This window comes from Varroa jacobsoni, unplaced genomic scaffold (genome assembly GCF_002532875.2).
Source record: "Varroa jacobsoni isolate VJ856 unplaced genomic scaffold, vjacob_1.0 scaffold_642, whole genome shotgun sequence".
Taxonomy (NCBI): Eukaryota; Metazoa; Arthropoda; class Arachnida; order Mesostigmata; family Varroidae; genus Varroa; species Varroa jacobsoni.
The window spans coordinates 76,335-97,603 of NW_019213544.1; the positions used below are offsets into that span (position 1 = coordinate 76,335).

General features: G+C 40.7%; 2 long non-coding RNA genes across 7 annotated transcripts in view; one reads left to right on the top strand and one right to left on the bottom strand.

Annotated features, from left to right (window-relative positions):
* The window catches only part of LOC111262290 (uncharacterized), a 44,646-nt gene extending 35,367 nt beyond the window's left edge, over positions 1-9,279 (top strand). The window contains exons 2-3 of the long non-coding RNA XR_002681503.2: positions 6,856-7,038; positions 7,951-9,279. This is a non-coding gene — a long non-coding RNA (uncharacterized LOC111262290). The remainder of the gene's footprint in view (positions 1-6,855; positions 7,039-7,950) is intronic.
* LOC111262291 (uncharacterized) overlaps positions 1-21,269 on the bottom strand; it is a 34,961-nt gene that overhangs the window by 11,168 nt on the left and 2,524 nt on the right. For 4 of the 6 annotated variants that reach the window (XR_002681504.2, XR_015311871.1, XR_015311872.1 and 1 more), the window contains one exon: positions 14,437-14,497. This is a non-coding gene — a long non-coding RNA (uncharacterized LOC111262291). Of the gene's footprint in view, positions 1-12,050; positions 13,001-14,436; positions 14,498-21,269 lie in introns of those variants that run through there. The other 2 variants (XR_015311873.1, XR_015311870.1) reach the window with 2 other exon arrangements.

Sequence of the window (21,269 nt, forward strand, 5' to 3'; positions counted from 1 at the left end):
TGAAGTATGCTCAACAAAGTGTCATACTGCAATTAGAAACTATTGCGTTCTACTCTAATTGTGGTATCATTGCGCTGAGTTTATTTTCTTTCGCTTAGATATAAGCAAGCAGCTGAAATAAAGGAACACCTGCTTACTAAACCATTAGTACGGCGAAACGAGGTACGCGAGTTCTGCATACCTGAGGCACTTATACAGCTTAAACCTAAGACCTGTGCAGGTGGTCATCATCGATAATAAAACTATTCCATGGGCTAATTAGCTTTCTTGTTAGAAGCTGGCCCTATAGCTAGCTATCTTGCAGACTGCAGGTTTCAAAGACCTTCAAATAATCTAGCTGGTAACAGCATCGTTTATTAAATACATTTGCACAAACTGATTGTGGCATTGTCATAGTTACAGTTCCGTCAGTGAACCAAAGTCTATATTGTGTTGTACGAAAACTAGAAGCTTAAAAAAAAACCAAAAACGTAGGACAACAAATGCGAACAATTCATACAAATATAGATAAGCTACATTGACGTTAATGTTATTCTTTGATTCACCCCCTAGATCCTAAATATGTCCACATTATGTGCGGCACCGTAACGTAAAAGTTTGGCTAAATCAAGCTTTGAAACGTGCAGATGTTTACAAGAGCCCCGCTTGGAGCCGTATACAGAGAAACATTTCGAATAGAGAAGATTAGAAAGACGGGCAAAAAATGAATAGATTTGCGAAGAAACATGTAATCGCCACAATGTGGTAGTTTTTGCCCATAGAAAATACGTGTCTGACTTACGCAATCGTTGTGTATCGTTCGGCGTTTTTGAAATTGATTATATTGTATTTTGTGTTATTAACGAAATTAACGAAAAAGCGATCTTGCAAAATGCCAGTAGCTTCTCAATACAGCAAGACTCTAGCAGGGGAATGATGTGACAATAAACCTAACGAATCACTGACATGGTGCAATCATACTCGACAGCAGGGGGTAGGCGCAGTGCAGTCATTACCTCTATTATATACTGATCAACACCGTGTTAGTATCTGATAGCGGTCATCTCTTGTGTCGGCTACGGTAAACGTAGGCTTTCGGCATATTATTCGACCAAGTTTTACTAAGAATAGGATGTGTCATGTGTTAGTAGTCGTTTTGCTCGCTCACTACCGTGTTGAAGCTTTTAAATAGCGTTTAGCGCCTATCAAAGGAAGAAAGCTAATGAGGAACGAGGTAAGTACAGTGTATTCATATGAGTGGTGACGTTTAATTTATTAGAATTTTTTTGCGATTAAAGAGTAGTTCCCCCTAGTGCATCTCAGCGTCGAATTTAGTCGAATTTAAGAGCTCAGCGGCACACTTATGGCAGTGTCAATCATGATTTGCGTGAGTCACTGTTCCGCTTCGGTATTGGCTCTCAAACGTATTTCAGCCATACTCTTCTAAACGAGCAAAAAAAAAACAGAAAATAATTGATTAAAAAAAAAAACAATGAGCCTGTTTTTGAGTAGGCGGACATATTACACGCTACAATATAAACGTAAAAAATATGTTGGCTTTATATAGGCGTTCGTATTGCCTGCTACATCGTTGACTCCAACATGCATGATGCAACGATTAGATCACAATTATGGATGCACTGCTCGAAGGTGCAGACCAGCTTAATGTCGCATTCAGATTTCTTTTTTAGCTTTGTGTGAGCGATTGAAATTGCTAAGGAAGATATAAAAAAAAATATAGGAAAAACGGATGCACATTATATGAAGCTAACATTGTGGCTCAATGATGGGTGTAAATCACTAGGCCAAAGGTAGACCAGCCGGTCTATGGCTGTGTGCCGCGTCAGCTTATACATCAGATGAAGGTAAAGGAGGTCATTCTATCGTCGTAAGTAGAAGTAAGAAATAGAACCACGTGGAGGGACGAATACTTTTGGCACCGTTTCAATCTTGTTGTCATCTCTCTTAATCTCAAATAAATATTGATGTTGGTTTGCCGTTTTTTTTTATTTTTTGTCCAAAAATATACTCTTACATTCAGTCGGTCACTTTCTGCTTCACCATTAAAGCGCATATGTTTAAGACAACTAGATGATTTAACACGTATACAAAAATCAAAATGAAAAGTTTCCGCTGTCTGAGTTTTTCTATATTTGCTTATGAAGACCATCTCTGGCCTTAGATATAGCCATAGTAGCAGTGAACTGTATCACCTATTGTTCTGATGTTTTTGTGCGAATAGCGGCTTTAAGCGATCAGAAACAATATTTAAGATGTTCTCCAGATGCACTACGCTACGTTTGGATCTGATGATACATAAAGGTCAGAAAAAGGAGCTCTCGCCCCCCAATGAAACAGATAAATATTTCTCGTACTGCCTAACTTGTAACTTATTATGTTATTTTTTCGGATCACACAGACAACGCACAGCGGTCCAACTAACAAAGACGGCTGCACATAACGTAATAAATATAAATAAGTAACAACAAATGGAAACGCCCAGACGGTTCAATGAAATTGCTGAATTTCCAACTAGAAATATGATAGCAAATCTTCTATACCTCAGTTGTAAGTAAACAGTCAAATGTCGTAGCTATCCATTTGTGATTCCGTCGGGCGTTGCCCTCCTATTAGGGGCGGAACTCGAAACTACATCCACATGACAAAATCCTACGATTATCATTATGGCCCATTGTCAGAGACTGACAAACCACAGACGAGATTTGCTTTCAGAAGTAATGAAAAATTACGATGTTATGTTCTAAAAGATTTAAAACATCGTTTTAAATGAAATTTCATATCTATATTTACTGCACACGGTCGAATCAGGTAAATAAACCATAACTACCATTGATGAGCGCTTGTTGTCATCCTGTCTGTATGTCATAGGGAGTTTCATTAAGTTCCGTCTGTGTCTGTCCTTACAGGGTCCTACTGCTTCTGCTCCTCATGCGCAAATACAAATGTTTAATGCCCATGCTTCCTTGGATCAAACATGACCCTTAGATATAACTATAATATAAAATTTTCGACACAGCAGTGTATGTGCTTGACGTCAGCGCGTCGTGAAGATGCTAGCCGAGTGCCTGACAGATATTTCAAGTTTGTTCGAACTTGCCGAATTAATTGATGAAACGCTGCATTTATTTCAAGAAGTTTTTGATAAACTAACATCCAACAAAATATCCAAAAGCAAAATAATGCTTAGGATATCAATTCTTAATGACGGTCTGTTGTTACACGTATTAGACTGGAGCATAAGTGATGGCAAACTATAAATACATAGAATTTTATTCAAAATCTTTTCGATAAATTTATTTCCGACATCTTTGAGTCAATATAGTTGTTCCGTCTCGTCGGAAATCTTGGAGGCAGAAAAAGGTTTCTAATAGACTTGCTGTCAAAGAACACGTTTAGCCAAACTCTACGAACGCCTTCGTTATAAAGCGTACCGCTACCAATTTCATTTACCAGTGATTAGGGACGGTGGCTATTTATTGGCCCGAAGTCTGCGAAACGCAAAAAAGCTTCCCACATATTTCTTCATCTATAATTGAATTAATCCTTAAACTCGATGATCGGCAGCCGGATGGACTGTTACTCTTTTGGGTAGGTTTTTTTTTAAGAATGGAAAGCCCCTCGTCTTAGGCGTTCTGTTGGAAAAACAGTACGCAACAGACAGTGCCACTAAGTAACTCTCTCTCTCTGTCCCGCTCGCTTCTATTACGTACGGATATGGTATCAAAAATTAAATCAATTTTCATGCAATCAGTTTGCTTCCTACTATTTAGCTAGCTAGTCAAATTGTTTAAATAGATAATCTGTTCGAATGAGCTGGCAGACTTGGAACCTATGGGACACAGCCAGGCTGCGTGTACGTCTCCCGTTCTAACCCGGCATTGTCATAGCAGGCCGACCTTCTCGCATCTGTTGGCAAGCGACGGAGCGCTTGCCGGTATGCTGTTGTACAAACTGTTGTTGCCGTGGTTACAGCTATGGTAATAGAAGCACTAACAAGAGTCTTCGGCCCCTTCGTTCACAACTCCAGGCTTAGGCCAAGGGTGTTGGTTGCGCTAACTTATGGGCTTCGAGTCTATGGAGCCCCGCACGGTTCTCTCCTTTCTTCTCGGCATAGCGGTCAACGCAGCTGACGCCGTTACGGTCATTCTATCGCAAACATTATCGCATGCCATCGTCTCAGCCCTTACGACGTCGGAGTGTTGCTCCGACGGGACCGTGTACAGGCTCGCGTTTTCAATTTACCAGTGTACTTCTGATCATCTGTCTGTTTATCCTGGGCGGGACTGGGGAATACTACGGCAGCCGCGGCTGGCACGTCGAGTGCTAGTATATGATTCAGTAGCTTATGATACTGTTACCGGTGACCAGTCATCTTACGCTGGGAGACACATTTCTGCTGGCTCGTAATGGCGCAACATCATCGCCGAACTGCAGCCATCGTCGCTGCTGTTCCCGTTGTTGCCACTATCCATTACAGTTCGCGTCATTAAAATCATCATTATCATTGACATTCTTGCCATGTTTCCACGACGCACCATAGCAGAAAAACATTTGAAGATGCGTAACGCATTACTACCGGAAAATCGAAGGGATCTGTTGATGCCTATAGCGGCGACGTTGCTGCTACCGCTGTTGGTCCTGTTAGTAATAGTTGCGACGGCTGCGCGGCGGACGCGAGTGGCGTCACGTTATCTCACTGATCTGTTAATACGCCACTTCCAACGGGGAGCTACTGTCATTTAGGCGGTGTGCGCGCGCAAAAAGACATAGGTATGCTTTGCTACAGAGCGAACGATAATGGTATGGCTTCTCATGGCAAGTAAAGGCTTCTAATAAAAGTTTTACGTTTATACGACCATTTGAGTCTTCTGCTATATTAGTAACCGATTTAAAGAGGGGAATATTAGGCGAAAAATATATCGGGTTTTCTTGTGTTTGGGTTTTAATAGCATCAGATACCTCAGGGACAGCAATAACAGGACAGCATACGTGATCCCAGCAATGGTGCAGTGGTAACGTGTTCGTCTATCAGGCCGCGGGCCACAGAAGTGGTCTAGGTTTCGAATCAGAAGTAGACTTATTTCGTATTGCACTGAAAGCTGCTAGCTTTTTGAAAGAATGCTTAGCAGTAATACCGCACCTCAAACTCAAAACACTGATTTGGGGTAGAATATATGGAATTGTGCTCAGAAGCGGCAGACGGGAGATACAAACCGAAAATCCGGTAACTTCTACCGGTTGACTAAATACCGCATGTCGACTTATACAAGTTTCAAGTTTTGCGTCTACTCCAATAAAAAGAAACTTTGTAAGCGATCTGATATTCTGATCATGGTGATAATATTACCGTGATCGTAAGCTAACACACGACTGCGCCTTCAAAACCAGATTCTGCGTACATGCATTGTTTTCACTACTTCTTACAGTAAACTAATGAAGTCTAATCCGTTGAAGTTGGTTAGGGTCGTACATTAAGAAAGCACCATTAGCTCGCAACGCAGGACGCGGAAGGGTTTCAACCACTACAGTTACCAATGTGAGACGTTGCCAGTTATCTCCGGTGGCAAATCTTTCTTTCTCCGCATCTAGCGGTTCAGCCATTTTGATTTACGGGTCCATATATCATTTGAGATAAACCTCGCCAACAAATGAAGGGGAGCTTCTGATTTAAAATCGGAATTGGAAACACGTGCTTTTCGCGCACCAGCTCCTGCCTTTTAAATTCGGACAAAGCAATCTTCCAGAAAAGGCACCTTTATTTGTAAAATCAAAGCGCAGCTTAATTTGATTGCCTACGTCATTCTGTAACAATGATATATATCCCACTAATGGTTCTTGTCAAATATTGAACTCTTCGTAATTACCTTTCTAACTACGTCACTGCAAAACCTGAACAAGCGATTTTCGGTATATTCACCTGAAGACTATACGGGGCAGATCGCATAGCTCCTACATATCTTTTCAAGCGCTTCGCTAGGGTAACCAGAAGCATGCTGCAATACTGTTTCAAATTGTTGGCAACAACGATTACAACAAATGACTAACGGGAAAGTAAAGATGTTACTATACCGCTTCACAGGTTTATTGCAGCAACTCCAGAGAAGCCCAGAAGGCTCACCTCAACTAGATTTCTAATGGAGGCAACCTTTCTTAGTGTTACACCTTTCGATTTCGAAGACGTATTCACACAGGGAACCATTTCAACTCACTAAATTGAAAAATCAGATCTGGTTTGAATTTTCCCTTTTTCATTGAAGAAGTAGAAAGAATAAGCGCGATCACGATAAGGAGCGGATGCATCGTAGAGCTGTTTTTTTTGGTATCTTTTTTTTATATAATCATTGCATCAATTTGAACAACCATATTGTTATTACTGTACCTGCCAATGAAGACTTGACTGTTACTTTTTTTGCTAATTTATACTTTATATAAGAAAGCCTTCGTTATCGTCTATTTTAGGACGTATTCAGGTGATTTTATTTCCTACTCTACGAACGGTTCCATCTCAAATAACTTTTACCCATCTAAGAATTCGAAATCGAGTTTACAAACGAACCTATTGCTAATATATGTCACCATGTGTATTAGTGTGGAAAAATGTTTTTATTTTAAATATCGAGGTCACTATATATATTTTTTAAACATATAAAGGTTTCAAGGTCCACCCTTACCGAACTGAAACACCGACTAGACCTAATGAAATCAACACATTACCTAAGAAAACGTCATTTTCTCTGGCTCGAAGCTTTACGTTATTCAGAAGAAAAAAAATCACAGCCATACGTATATCTGATGACTGAATTTCGTACAATTACACTAAAACTGACGTTGATTTACTTATTGTCGTATTCACAGGAAACGCAGAGAATCAATTTTCGTATAGAACACAGCTTGTCTGGTCAGGTATGGAACTCGACAGATCACCCCAACCGATTGACTCGGCAAACACCGCCCACTCCTTCTCACCAATCCGTAATACTTTTAAATGAAGATCCGGGTTGGAAAAGTTACGCGGAATGAAAAAGGAACTGAGAATCAGTGAGTAGCGGTCTCGGCGGGAATGAGTCTAATCGCCGGGCCGAGTTATGCTAGGCCTCACACTTAACCCCTATGGAATGGATTCCGTTCTGGTGGTGCTCCGTCGACGTAGACGAAAAGACCTAAATTCCGTTAAAGATATATCAACATAAAACATATTTCTTAGGCTAAAAATAAAGAATTTTTGCACCGACCAGCTGGCAACAGCGGTCAAAGTAACATGGGGTTGAACCACCATATAGGCCAACCGCGAAAACTGTGGCTTGTATATGGGCAACCACGGCTTCATTATGACGAAATCTAATCTAAATACATACGATAAGTATTCGTTATGGCTAAAGCCGAACGGGCGGTAGAAAATTTCTGTCAAAAAAAATAAAGATTACACTATCCATCAAATCGACATCCATGACTTCATACGTAGGTCTGATGGCCCATCCGGTACTTATCAGACGCCCCGATCAAAACGGGACCGACAAGGTGACCGCCGAGGAATAAAGAATGGAAGACTGACACAAAACTTAATGTTGCTACAAGGAGCACCGATTTAATAATGTATTAATAATGTACGATTATTATTACGCATCAAATACGTTGTTGTCAACGTGAGGCGGAGACCCTATAACTTGGCCGTACAGTCGTGGAAATCGTGTTAACAAATTTTGGCATAACGCTGTTATCGGTGTAGTTGTCACGGCTATAGCTGTAGATTCTGAACATTGATGCTAGAGCTTTTGCCATTATTGTGTTTGTACTTGGTATCTTGTTGTTGAATAATGTTGGTTATTTTATGTGATTTGAATTGTCGCGGGCCCTCCTCTTCTCTCTCTGTGATATCCGCTAAAATCAAAATCCTCCCGCAGAGCGTTCCGGCGCTGCAAAAGCATTTTCACTTCGTTTTTTTTTTTCTAGTTCCTGTGGAATCGCTAATGCCGCATCGAAAACGATGGCAGCAGCGGTAAAAGCGGCCTAAGATGAAGAATAGATGATCACACGGTTCGATGTGGTCGAACAGCTGATGCGAGCTGAGCGGCGGATAACGATGTCAACGCTAGGCAAAAAACAAGACAGCGCCCAACTGGCTGCAGAATTCGCTTCTGAGGAATTTCTTTCTTTGTCTCTCTGATTGTTTTTGATTTTTTCTTCGTTTTTCATGCGTTCTTCAAGAGCTCAAGAAATAGCAAACTGCTAAAGGGACTATTTGAATGATTCCTTTGGCAGAATTTGAAACACGCCCCTTTACGCCACAGTATCCGTCCATAAATACATGGCTATTTGTACATGTATGGATGGTTAAATATACGTATCCATTGTTATGTGACGAGGAGGGAAACATTCCTTCAGTAAATAGAGGCCATTCAAAATGTTTTTTTACAGTTGTGTTTAAATAAGAAGCTTCTGTGTGGATGCACCAGTGAAACAACTGCTGCCCTGTTAGATCACGGCCTGCAACATGTTTTCGTGAATGTATTTGATTATTCGTCTTGCGGCCTTATTGGGGGCTTTATGCCGCCTTGTTTATACATATAATGGATTCTTTACACGCCCAGTTTGAAATAAAGATGATCCTAGTCAGGCCTAACGCTTGAGACATTAGAATGTACTAAAGTGAAGTACGTATAATTTATTATTATAATTCCGATCAACCTGATATTACAATTCAAACCAAGATAGCAACATATAGAAATCTGACTTAGTCAACTGATCTCGAGCTAGAAGCACTGCACGCATTGTATTTCTAGAGAAAAGGCCTAAGGCGATTTTTCTGGTTGGCCTATGTAATTTCAGTGGGAAGAGAAACCTTACGTAATTATAAATAGCAATTAGTTTTATATAAGTAGATTCTTATAACACTTATGACTAACGCTTTACCTCAACAAGACGCCAATCAAACCCACAGATGAATATGCGAAAGTGCAATCATATGATATACAAATTACTTATTAGATGCGATCGAATAGTTGGTCAGCAAAGTTTCAGGCCTGTCTTCCAAGGTTTTCTTCGAATAAATACAACCTTCATTAGACCTAGCCAGTGCACAGAAGCAAAAGCTTTTACTCAACTTAATCTTGGTAATTAGCATCTATATGAACTCGTTATAGAATACCTTACGGCTTCGTACTCAGCCGAATAATACTGTATAATGCTCTTCACGTATAATGCTTTTTGTCGATTAAAGGCTCCATCGTATCGGTATGAATAAAATGGGTATATATTTAGCCGCAAATATTTCTCACGGAAGGTATATTGTGTACTGTTTATGGTATACTGGACTCGCTAGAACGGATGAACAATAGTTAGAGGCTACTCGTTGCGCGATAGGTCTCTCGTTTAGCTCTTTGAAGATTTATTTTTTTCTAGCTTCAGTCGTTACTTTTTGGAGACTAACAAAACGCACTTATGCTGCCATAATAAAAAAAAAATTACCATGTGTAAAAACCACTTTTAGACTTATCTAGGTCTATTTTTAGTTAGATTATTGTTTGCTATAATTGTTTGTCTACAATGAGGAATGATTTAAACTTTTTCTAGATTTTAATTCTTGTATCATATCATACGATACAATCAAAATCTATGCCTTTAGAAGTCAGCTTAATTTTTATCTAGCTCATTCAGAGGTTTCAATTACCACTTTGGCATTTTTGAGAGCCTTCGATAACATTCACTTGAATTATTTAAACACTACAGTGCGTCTGAAGTTGAGCAGTAAGTAGGACATCCACGTTGTAGATCTCAATTCGAAAATGATTCTGCAAAACAATGGATGGCCTCTGAATTCTGACAATGGCTATATTTTATTGGACATTTTCAAAACAACTAGTAAAAAACACTTCACAATGACTGATGCACTGCGTTCAGTTCAGTGATACACATAGTATTTTTGTTAGGTAGCTATATATATCTATCTATCTGTTTTTTTTGAGCGTAGGTTTAAAGCAGAATCTGAACAGCATGGCGTTCCTCAATAGCGTATTTCAACAGTACGGAGGGTCTCTATGGTCCCCATGGTAGTTTAGTGGGTAACGTAGCGGCATGCAAATCTTAGCACAGTCTAGGTTCAAATCCGGGCATAGACATTTGCTTTCCTCGTGGGAACTAACCATCGGATGGAATGCCTAACGACGATACCAGACTGTAAAACTCAGAACACAAAAAAAAAGATGTTTCTATAGCCATCCATATAAATTAAAGACAGATTCAGAAGTTCGCAAAACAAATACACGTCTATTACAAGCCAACAGGAGCAGTAGATTGTATGTAACGAAAATACACAGAAGCGATCACTGCATTTCAATGTTATTATAAACATCATCATTATTGTTATTATTATTAACAGTAACAGGCAAAGCATTCGCGCCTGTATTCAGAACGAACATTGGCAGTTGTCGATAGCGCAAAAACCCATGAAAACATATCGATAAAGCTTCAACAGTTTACCAGAATGAATTTAATATTTAAGATGCCCTATTTTTATAATATCTTTTGCTTCTCGACTCCAGATGTTCTTTCCTTTGCTGTACCGTGAAGATACGTATAACTCTACGAGGATTCATCTAGTTTTTCTAGAACAGGGCTGGGCGTTTGTTGCAGACCTTTGCATGTCACACACTCGCTCCTAAGCTCCTTCGCTGAAAAAATCGAAACGTTTCGGTCACGTTCTAGGTAACATGCAGCTGTACTTTTACCTCTCAAATGGCGTTTGTCATGTGAAAAATCAAAAATTGTAGGTCATTCAAAACAAATCTGTTATGACAGATCTTAACGAATTTGTCATTGGGAGAACCCGACATGGCCTCTGAACCGGAACGATTGCTCTTGGTGCTAGTAATCTCGCTAGTCCTTTTCCGCTACCTGCGCCTGCACCTGTTCAACAAAACTAAAAACTCTTCATGACCAAATCAGAGATTAGACCACGTGCTCAATGTTGTCAGACAATAGACATTTGAAGATGCGTTACTTCGAATCCACTATAGTCGAATCTAAAAAAATGACCTAAGAACCAACTTCTAAGGATGTTACCCTTATGTTGTCCAATGATGACAGTCTCGAATGACGCATTGGGACAAAGGGGCAAGAACCAGGCAAAAACTATATCCAACGGATTTTTTTTGTGATATCGAGCGACTGAGTTGCCAAACAGACCTTTTGTTTACGAAGAATACCTTACTCGAGCCCAATTGAGCTAAACGGATATTATATATTGTGCACAAGTCTAATGTCCGTCAATAGGGAAACACCAGCCTGAAAACAGGGAAGCTTTAGAAATGCATTTAAAACCATAGTCAGTCCATTCATGTGAACGAAAAATGTCTTCCTTCTCGTAAAACGTTTTTGCAGATTGTGTTTCTGCAAAAACTTTCTGCCAGTTATTGTTGAAATGTCGTCGCCGAGCTCCATTTTGTGCAATCCTGTGTATTCGCTAAAAAAAATTAAGCACTCGTTGAAGGTAGCATATGAATCTATATAGATTTTAGCAGCATGGAATGAATACAGAGGCAAACGTTCGTAGGGCGGCATACTCCGGCTCGAACCACACAACGCTAAAGACACACGTTGTTACTGCGGTGACACAGATTGCTGATACAAAAAAAAAACACTGACATATATAATAAATATGTCACGTAAAGCATCAATGAAGGAAGAACTCAAGAAGATCAGATCGAAAAGTGATGATTGGTGATAATGAACAGTGAAGATCCTCCGACCGCTTGTTCTGACACTGCCCACTCACACTTCTTTCAGTCCTTTCATTAAATATTTGTCGACTTTGCAAACGTGGCACTGAACGCAGACACAAAAAAATAAATTTTTTTTTAATTTGCAGGGCGCCGATTTTGAAATAATAAGCTGAAAAGAATCTCAACTCGCGAACCGTGGTCTATTTCCCTTTGTAGGTGGCATATTGTAAAATAGGCATGCTCTGGCGTCGTTGTTGTAACCGGGGTCATATCGGCACTTTACCTTCCCTAGCGACTTTTACTAATAGTCTAAAACAATCTTTCGCTTCATACCTTGATTTATGAACGGAGGAGACGGCCCCTTGACTATCGGCTGCATCGGACCGCTGAGTTCGGCATCGGTATATCCTTGAATATCAGTCCACTCTATAGTCCATAAAAGCACTTGTTGCAAAGAAAATCTTAAACGGCAAACATATTGGAATAATACAAGGACACCGTCGTCAGTAAGTTGATATTTACTCTGGCGTAAGGCAGCTTCTTCTGTATAGGCACTGAATGCACTGAATAATAATCCTGAAACTATCAATCCAAAGCCAACACCACAATATCATTCCACCGTATTGAACGCATAAAAATGACCATGCCCGTTTTACCGTCTACGCCCGCCGGATTCGAACACCGATGACCGGTCAGAACACACTCAAAACGTACTTTTGTTTCTATAAGAAGAAGAAATATTCACAACTGCACCGCGTGAGATGAGAAGTTCTGAACATATACTTCATCAGCAGTTGCTATTCCACCATTAATGTAATTCCACTCAAGAAGATGCAGAGAGAAGCTTCGATTTTGAACCCATTATCCTGGATTCACAAAACTCAGAGATTCGCGCAGACCCCTCGACGACGCTAGTCATGCTTTAAATGTGCACCTTGTCCTTCGTAAAGTGAAGAACGAAGCCCAGGAAGTATGGACAAACAGTGACTGATATCAGCAATGAGAAAAACCCTTTTCCTCTTCCTTTGCTAAACTATACCTTTTATGGGTAACAGTAACGACCCGAAGACTGACTTTATTAACTGCGAGCACTGTTTATTTACGACTCACTTCAACCATCGTTTTCATTTGGCTTTTACCGGGTTACGCCAATTTCGTTGGCGGGCCACATGCGTCTATTGGCACGTCGCGCGCTGTCTGTATCCAGACGAAGGTCGGAGTCCCGTCGTCGGTTCAAACAGCTGATCTGCCTGCTTGACTTTGCTTGGCTGAGCGTTCTGCGATAACACGAAGGGCTTTCCGCTGACGAAGTAGGGAAAGGAGGCGCAATGCCTTCACTTTCCTTTTGGAACGAAACCAGCCAATGCCAGCGTTGCCATAGCTACTGGTGGTATTCTTTAACCGCGGTCCACGGTGGCCATCATCATTGGACACCATTATTGACTGAATTGCGAGTTTCTTATTAGGCCGCGCGCTGGATCAAATGATTCATGCTCACGTCTCTGGCGACTCATCGGCGAGATCTGAGAGAAACAAGGCCTCATCATCATTTACTAACTAAGCGTTCATTGCAAAGCGCTGACTCCGCGAAGACTGAGCAAGTAGAACAGGCTGAAGTGGCAGCTGTAATTGTATCACTTGTAAGCGTTGACGCTATGGCGTACTTGACAAAATCGGGCAGACGCGCAATGACGACAATGTAAGCTCCCCTTGCCCCATGTGACGGCTATGATTATAATGTTGTTCGCGCACGAGACAACACGATAGCAGAAGGTATCGTCTGTGCATTGCGGATAGGTGATTCGTCGCAGTAGATACGTAGATCGATAGTATATATTGTCGGCGAACGCCGCTCTCGGTGTGGGAACAGAAGCAGCTGCACCACCGAGCTGAGTCTAAACTACTGGTGTTATCGACTTAATAACAACAACAACATGTGATTTGTTTTTCTTACAAGAATTCCACTTCCTTTCATCCAAATCTTGCTTTCGATCGTCGGCGAACGGCCATTAAGCTGTTCAATATACTACGGAAGGCGATCGCGTCGGTAAGAATGTTATATCAAAGCTTAAGGATCGCCTTTCTTATATAAAGATGGAACACATTATCTGAGAGCTATATCAACGCCTATTGGGAAGCGTTTGCATTAATATACCGACACACCCATTAGACATGCTTTAATTTCATTATCTGAATGAATCTAGCATTATATGATCCTCAGCCCACACGCTACTCTCTGAGCCCGTGAGCTTCTCACAAGTTTAATGAGTTTATATAGAAAATCTTTCCTTATGCATTTTTGATGTTAAAGTTATCCATCCTATGTGAAGAAACTATCACCTATTTTTAGGTATAGCATTAAACACGTGCACCTAAACACATTTATGAAACGGCGTGCCAACGACACAAGCAGATATTAACCTTAATGACGACACCTTATCTGGCTTTATTTGCTATTCTTTCTTCATATTTGCTTTTCCCAACCCTTATTAGTCGGTAACAATTTTTGCCAACGCTGACACTTGAACCAGTTTGGCAACATGCCTTTTGGGTATGGTCATCGCATTCAAACGGATGCGTATTGGCCATGCTGTCCCGGACATTGAGAGGCTGTCCTACAATACAAGACAGAGGCGTCCTGCTCGGATTATAAGACCCGTCTGTATATTGAAAGGATAAAAGAGAATTTTGAAATAAAATATACGAAACGTTTACATACCCATACGCGTGCTTACTGTGTAAAGCATTATTCCAGGACTGGTTGGATGATAGAGGCTGTCCTGAAATGAGTATTTAATCGGTTTTATTATGATCAGTGGAAAAATACTGCTTTACAGAGAATCGTTGGTATAGGCATAGTAGCGTAGTAATAAACACATATCTAAGATGAGCCTTAAGCACAACTGTCGAATAATTAGTGGTTAATCGAAGGAAAGCAGTGGTTGACGGCCCCTATAATCATGGGTAAATTAAGTTTTTACCGACGAAAGAACCAATTAGCTTTTTATTTGCATAGAAGATTTAATGTAACAACATTCCATCTTATTTGCTTATCAAAAGAACCATAGGTTTCAGCCAAACGTTAACTAAAGGAAGCTATGGTTAACTAAAGAAGTTTATAAATAAAAACGTAGTTTCAATTTATACGCACCCTTGCGGATCCAATTTATGTCCTAATATACCATATTTCTATTACAGAACCCCCCCATCGAAGTATTTCTCCAGTTCCTATCTTAGTTGAAATTCTTGCCTTTTGCATAATCATCAGTGAGTGTTAGCTTGGGTTTAGATTTCCGATACTCAAGGATCAGACGAATCACGTCGCTCTTATTCAGAGATGCCATTTTGTCGGCGGGCTCACAAACTAGCATAGAATTTACAATAAAGAATGAAACGAATGGCCGCTATCCCACGTTACAATTACGCACTCACGCGAACGCCCTATTATGAATTAGATCACAAGAGAGTCTTGCCTCAAGCTCAAAAGCAACCATATCCCAACTATTCAAGCGACAAGGACATCGCTTTATTCAACAGGGCTGGGCAGTGGTCAAGCTGTAACCTTCAACACTTGACTAACTAATTCGTTATCTGAAAGATTCTACTTCGCGAAAAGTCGGCATAAGCCGGAAGAATTCGCACATTTGGGTGAATAGGCCTGGGCAGTGGAGCTAGGTATTTGCCCATGTCCACATTCTAAACATGTGTAAATATTTTTTACATTTGTTTAGCGTGTTATTTACCTAAAGACAGGTTAAAATCTCTTGAAGCTTAAACTCTTTGGTTGTTTGCTAGCAGTTCTCAATAGCTTATTCTTCCGACACGACCATTGGATTCGTTCTGGTAAACAAGATAAGACTTAAATTTCGAAGTTAGTTGTGTCTAGTAAATCTTGAAATGCGCCAGCAATTTGGTTTTCCTCATAGCCTACCGTGACGCAAACTACGGCTTATCGTAACGCTTATCTTGCCGAATATTTTTATCTACTACATCGTTCGCTTTGTTTATACCGGTTGATACATGCCTAAATGTATAACCTCCCAACCGTTGTTTTCACCTGTGTATTCACTGCATGTCCTGCCAACCTCTACCAACGGCTCTCTGTAGACGGTATACAAAACTCATTGTAGTTTGCCACCACTGCCTTACCGTCAATAATCTTCTTCGCATGAACGAAAAAAATAGAAGAGATGAATAAGAACACTAGCAGTACGTCCTCGTTTCACCCAAAAGGGAGGAGCGGGACTGGAAGTATACGAGCAGCGTGGGCGACACCATGTCAACCAAGTAAATGGCCGCAACGAAGAGCTGATACAGGCAAACATTCGTGACGATGATAGCGATGGTTACGACTTGTGTTGCACCCTACCATACACAATACAATGAAAGCGTGAAATCATCTTCATTTGAATCTTCCCGCCAAAATAGCGCCCGACACTTGGATCGTCGTTCGCTCTCGACGAAAAAGTTCCAGTAACAGGAACAATAACAGCAACGACATCCGGAACCGTTGTGTCCGTGGCGCTGGATGACCGATTGGTCGACCAGGCCGACAGGCTGCCGGCTGATTTGCCGGACACTTTGGTTCTTCGTTTCGGCCAAACGCATGAGTACATGTTTCGTAGTACTATATCGGAGTTTCGTGCTCATATCGGCAGCAAGACGCGATCCACATTTGCCTCTGCCGCGACCGTCGTGTCTGCGCCATGTAACTAGTACGGTCTGCCTCTGCAATCTCTATTCAGAGATCAGGCAAGAGTGAAACGAGCCGCTGTTGCTTGACAAGATCAGCAGAGTTTTGTTGGTCCTTTGCGAACAGATAGACACCCAGATACCAGACTGAAAGCAGCGGAATCCAACGAGGCAAAAGCTTTTGCCACTGATCGGTTAAACGTACGGTGTTGCAGTCTGAAGAAGTGCTTAATAGCTCGGAGAAGTTATGCATTAAATGACGGCACGATGGCCACTGCCCGCACATGGCGTACGTAATGTCAACTTGGACGTATAAGGAAACAACAGCAAATAACGAAACCCTAAATGAGATGTTACTTCATCTCAATAATAACTCAAGAGAATAACAAGACGATTAAGACGATATGTGTGCATCCATCCGAGAAATGTTGCAAGATCCAAATCTGTAGGGTTAACCGTGGAGACCACTGAATTGACATGCTTACAGCATAATTCAAATACTAATAAATTGGATCGGCATTAAGCATCGTATGCAGATTTGTTACATTATATTTGCATGCTATTTCTAGAATTTATCGAAGACTTAAATTTATTATTATATTAATTCAATTGAACTAAAGCTACGTCCGTGGCAAGCTTCGCTTGTCATAGTTCTTCAAAATTTACGACGCAAAGTCTACAAGATTTTTATTTCATGCAGGTTCATATAGATTGTCAACCGTGCGCTTTGGATATGGTTCGGACGCAAGTTTTAAGATATCTTTACACTAGAGAGGCCTATTTCTTCCAACCTCGACTAACCAGATCAATCAGACTTCTATAGAAAGAAAGTTAAGTGTCAGGACAAAAAAAACCGCCTAATTGTCGAAACGTTATCGTCATCGGGATCATCACCATCATTAACATCACTTTTACTAAGGTTACAATGACCCTTTCGTGCGGTCTTCGTGCAGAACACTCGTCGCAGTTAGCGAGCCAATAAAGCAAGTGGCTTTCGTCAGCCCAGCTGAGTGACCAGTACCTAGTAGGTGGGCCAATGGACGAATTTAAAACGCGCGGCCACCGATAAAATGGAGACACAGGATCTGCCATTGTATAATAGTGATGGCTGACTAAACCGTCTCCGATCCACTCCGGAGGCGTCGCATCACACAACCACAGTGGAGGCGGCCTCTTGTGTCTTGGCGCTTACTTCATCGTCGTTTGCGTCACTAGCTTCGCCGACGCCGTGTTGCAAAGAGCATCACGAACAAATAAACGGCTAGGGTTGTTGGGCGATGGCACTGCAATGTTCGAGTGAAGGCGGAGTTCTGTTGGAGGGACTACGCAGCCAAAATATGATCCAAAGCTAATATGAAGAGACGAAGAAAGTCAACGGCGAAAGAAAGAACGAATAAATGAATGGTAGCTGCTATGGCCGCCTGCTTGGCTGATTGATCAGCTAGCAAGCGGCATATTTTGCCACCGTTCGAGGTTTACGTTGAAACAAAATTTCATGGCTGTATTCAATGAACGGACAACGAATGTCAACGGACAGGAAAACTAGGATCCGATGGTGCCGGAATGATGCCATTGCCGATAGTGATGGAACCGTTGCCTGAACAGTTAAAGGAAAATGTGCTGAAGTTTAACTTCGAAGCAATGAAAGAAAGAAAGAAAATAAGTAACTATTTGAAAGGATTTTCTTGTCAACAAAAAAGTGTGTATAGTAGGTGTAGTCAAGCCGGATCACGATAGCGCGCTATAGAGTTAAATTATAATCAACCAGTATAACTACTTCTAGAGGCTCGTAGACATACGGGACCGTTAGTGTCCGAGAGCTATTGACTAAGTCTAGCCTGAGGTAGGGAAAGTAAATGAACGCTTTATTATGTTGCTTCGATGAATGGTCGGGGCCTGGCTTCCATGATGGAACTCGTCGTCGTCGTCGTCGTCGTCAAAGAGGAAACGATACAGGATCTCATTTTTTCCCCTAGGGTTTGCCGATTCCTGCAGTACTGCTATTGAAAAGGAGAATAGCAAAGAACCGTATTCTTTCTCGCTATGCTTGGTAAAAAATGTCATGGGCAAAATATCTGAATAGGATAGAAAGCAGGCGCAGTGGAAAGTGCACGTAACTGCATAATTCATCCGAAAGATATACTTAGTAAAGGTATGAAGAAATGCTTGTTACATGAGACTAATACTCATTGAAGTGCTTTTATCATTTTCCTTGCGCAAAGCTTCTATAGCGAGTGTTTGCTGATATTCAAAAGTAGTTTGTAATTATAATATAATAATATTAGAATTTTATATTTTAGCTGTGTAGGGTAAGAACAAAGAGCGTCAATGACTGCCAACAGGACATACATGAGTGATACTTTGCTACGCAAATGATCAAAACCAACTGTAGAAGTAGTCATTTGATAGGGTAGCCAACGGTCGGAAGACCGCAAAGGGAAGAAGATCAATTATAGACAGAATCCTGATCTAGGAAAGGAAACGACATGGATTCGTCTAGGTTAGATTCGTAAAAAATCATACACTGTGACAGTATTTATTCGGATTACTTTATTAGCAGGTATGTAATAATCATAAATAATACGCTCATCAGACTTTGAGTACGTTAGTTATTGCTAAACAGATCCTCGGGCTTTATTCCACGCTTCCTTGGCTGTCACTATATTACTACTTCATATATCTTAAACTATAGCTTTGGTACACACTAAAGCTAATGGTCCGATGGCAATTATCTTGTCTTATCTATTATGTTATTTGCTTGCAGTTGCTCCATTAGCTTCCGTGATGGCACAGTGGATAACATGTTTGCCTTTAAACCTAGAAAAACAGGCTGGTGTGGGTCCGTGTCCGAGCATAAACACGCTTTCTTGCATGCTGAAAGCCACCTGTCCAACGTAATGCTTAACGGCTTAAGCAACGTACACAAGACCCGAAAAAGCAGTGACTCCATTGGGATCGTCCAGTAGTTCTGTTGTCCCAACGCAACTATTACATCAGCCGGCTGTAATAGTTACGAATTACCTGGTTTCCATTCTTTTAAAACCAGGTCGTTTTGGCTATGGTGTTCTGTTGCAAATTTCTGTTCCTAGCAATTCTACCCGCCTATTTAGTTAATCTATTATCTTACTTTAAGAATCCCGCTCTTCTGTTGCCTGAAATTCTCTCCTGCTTATTGGTGACGTAGTCTATTATAGGAATCCCGTTCTCCTTCCTTTGGAACGTCCCAACGGCCGCTTTGCTATCGTTAGCCTGATCTTCCTAATTGCTTCATTCTTTTATTGCAATGAATCCTATACCACATTGCCTATATCTGAAAAAGTTCCTGACTTCAACATTAGAATTGCCAGCATGGAACCAAGATAATTTTATTGCACCTTTATATATAAATACACTGTCGGCTATTAGCGCTACGTCCATTTGTCGTTAAAACCTTGCTTAACCAAAAGTTACTTACAGTCCAGGCGCTGGCTATTAAATTGCTAGCATCCTTTTATATCCTTGAAAGTAAGCTCGCGCGCTCTCGTTGAAACGTTTTAGTAAGCCCGATACCCTGTTATGTCTATAGCTCTCCTAAAGTAAATGTTTTCAAACTTTCCAATATATACTTCACAAGTTCTCGAACGTTTTCACAAAAATCAAATGGCGAATTTGTGAGGAACTCCTTATTCCAGAACCTCCATAACCTCCCACATATTATGCCTATTTTATAGAGCCTAATCAAAATAAACAACCTTCCATTTTTAATCTTTTAGAAAAAATCAACGTGTCGCCTAGAAAAGGCCATCTGCTTAAGGTTGAATATCGGAAGTCTACCCTTTGAAAAAATCTTCAGCCTACCAATATCCCTTATATTATTACCAGCAATATTCAATAACATATAATCCATAATAACGTTATTAAAGCGATGACTCCGTTCAGATGATTTTACGCGGGAGAAGCAATAAACAACGACATTTAGTAATATATGGTCACACCGATGGGTATAGTCGTCCAAGTAGTTATGCTAAGAGAGGAAGTACTCATGCAGGACCAGCGGTAGACAAAAGTGAAGATTTATTTAGCAGGTGCGAGTGCTGTTAAAAATCAAGGTCCAGAATATGAACATGGCGACAAATATCTGGGAATGAGGCTCGACGTTCGTGAATAGTATTTATTCATTAACCCCTCAACACACATAACATCTAAAAAATTCACACTTTCAATTGAAGATTCACCAAAACTCGCAGCAATAATGGAAACTCGTAGAATTCGTAATACGGTTTCTTTGGAGTTTCCATTATTGCTGCTACTACTGCTACTACGTCCATATTCATCACAGACCGTCTCCCAGCAAACAATGATCCTTACTGCCATTTAGTCAGGCGTTCCGACGCCTACATAATCGTCCTGGTTGCTTATTAATTTATTACGAAAATTCTACTCTCTCAATTATTACTATGATTATTATATAATGATAGTGATGAGAGCGACAAAAGCAGGCAGCGCATCCCGTCAAGCGGAACTGCTGCTGTCGTCATCATTGCTCGAACCGGAATTTCTAAAATACACATCCTGACCATCTATCGACAACAGCTCTGCGTAATAATATTATTAAGATTTATATCGTCGATGAACTGCTATGATATAGAGAACTACGCGTTCCGCTCCTTATGAGCAGGGGATCATACATCGCTGTGAATCGTTTAGGCATTGTTTTCAGACAACAACCGTGACAATGATAACAACAGATACTAGTGAACAATCGTTGAAACAGAATTATCATTGTTCTAGCCAGCAACGCCGCTCTGACTGAACCCGCTTATTGAACCCCGCTGCTGTATAGACATATATACACATAGTGTATGTATAACATATATTAGG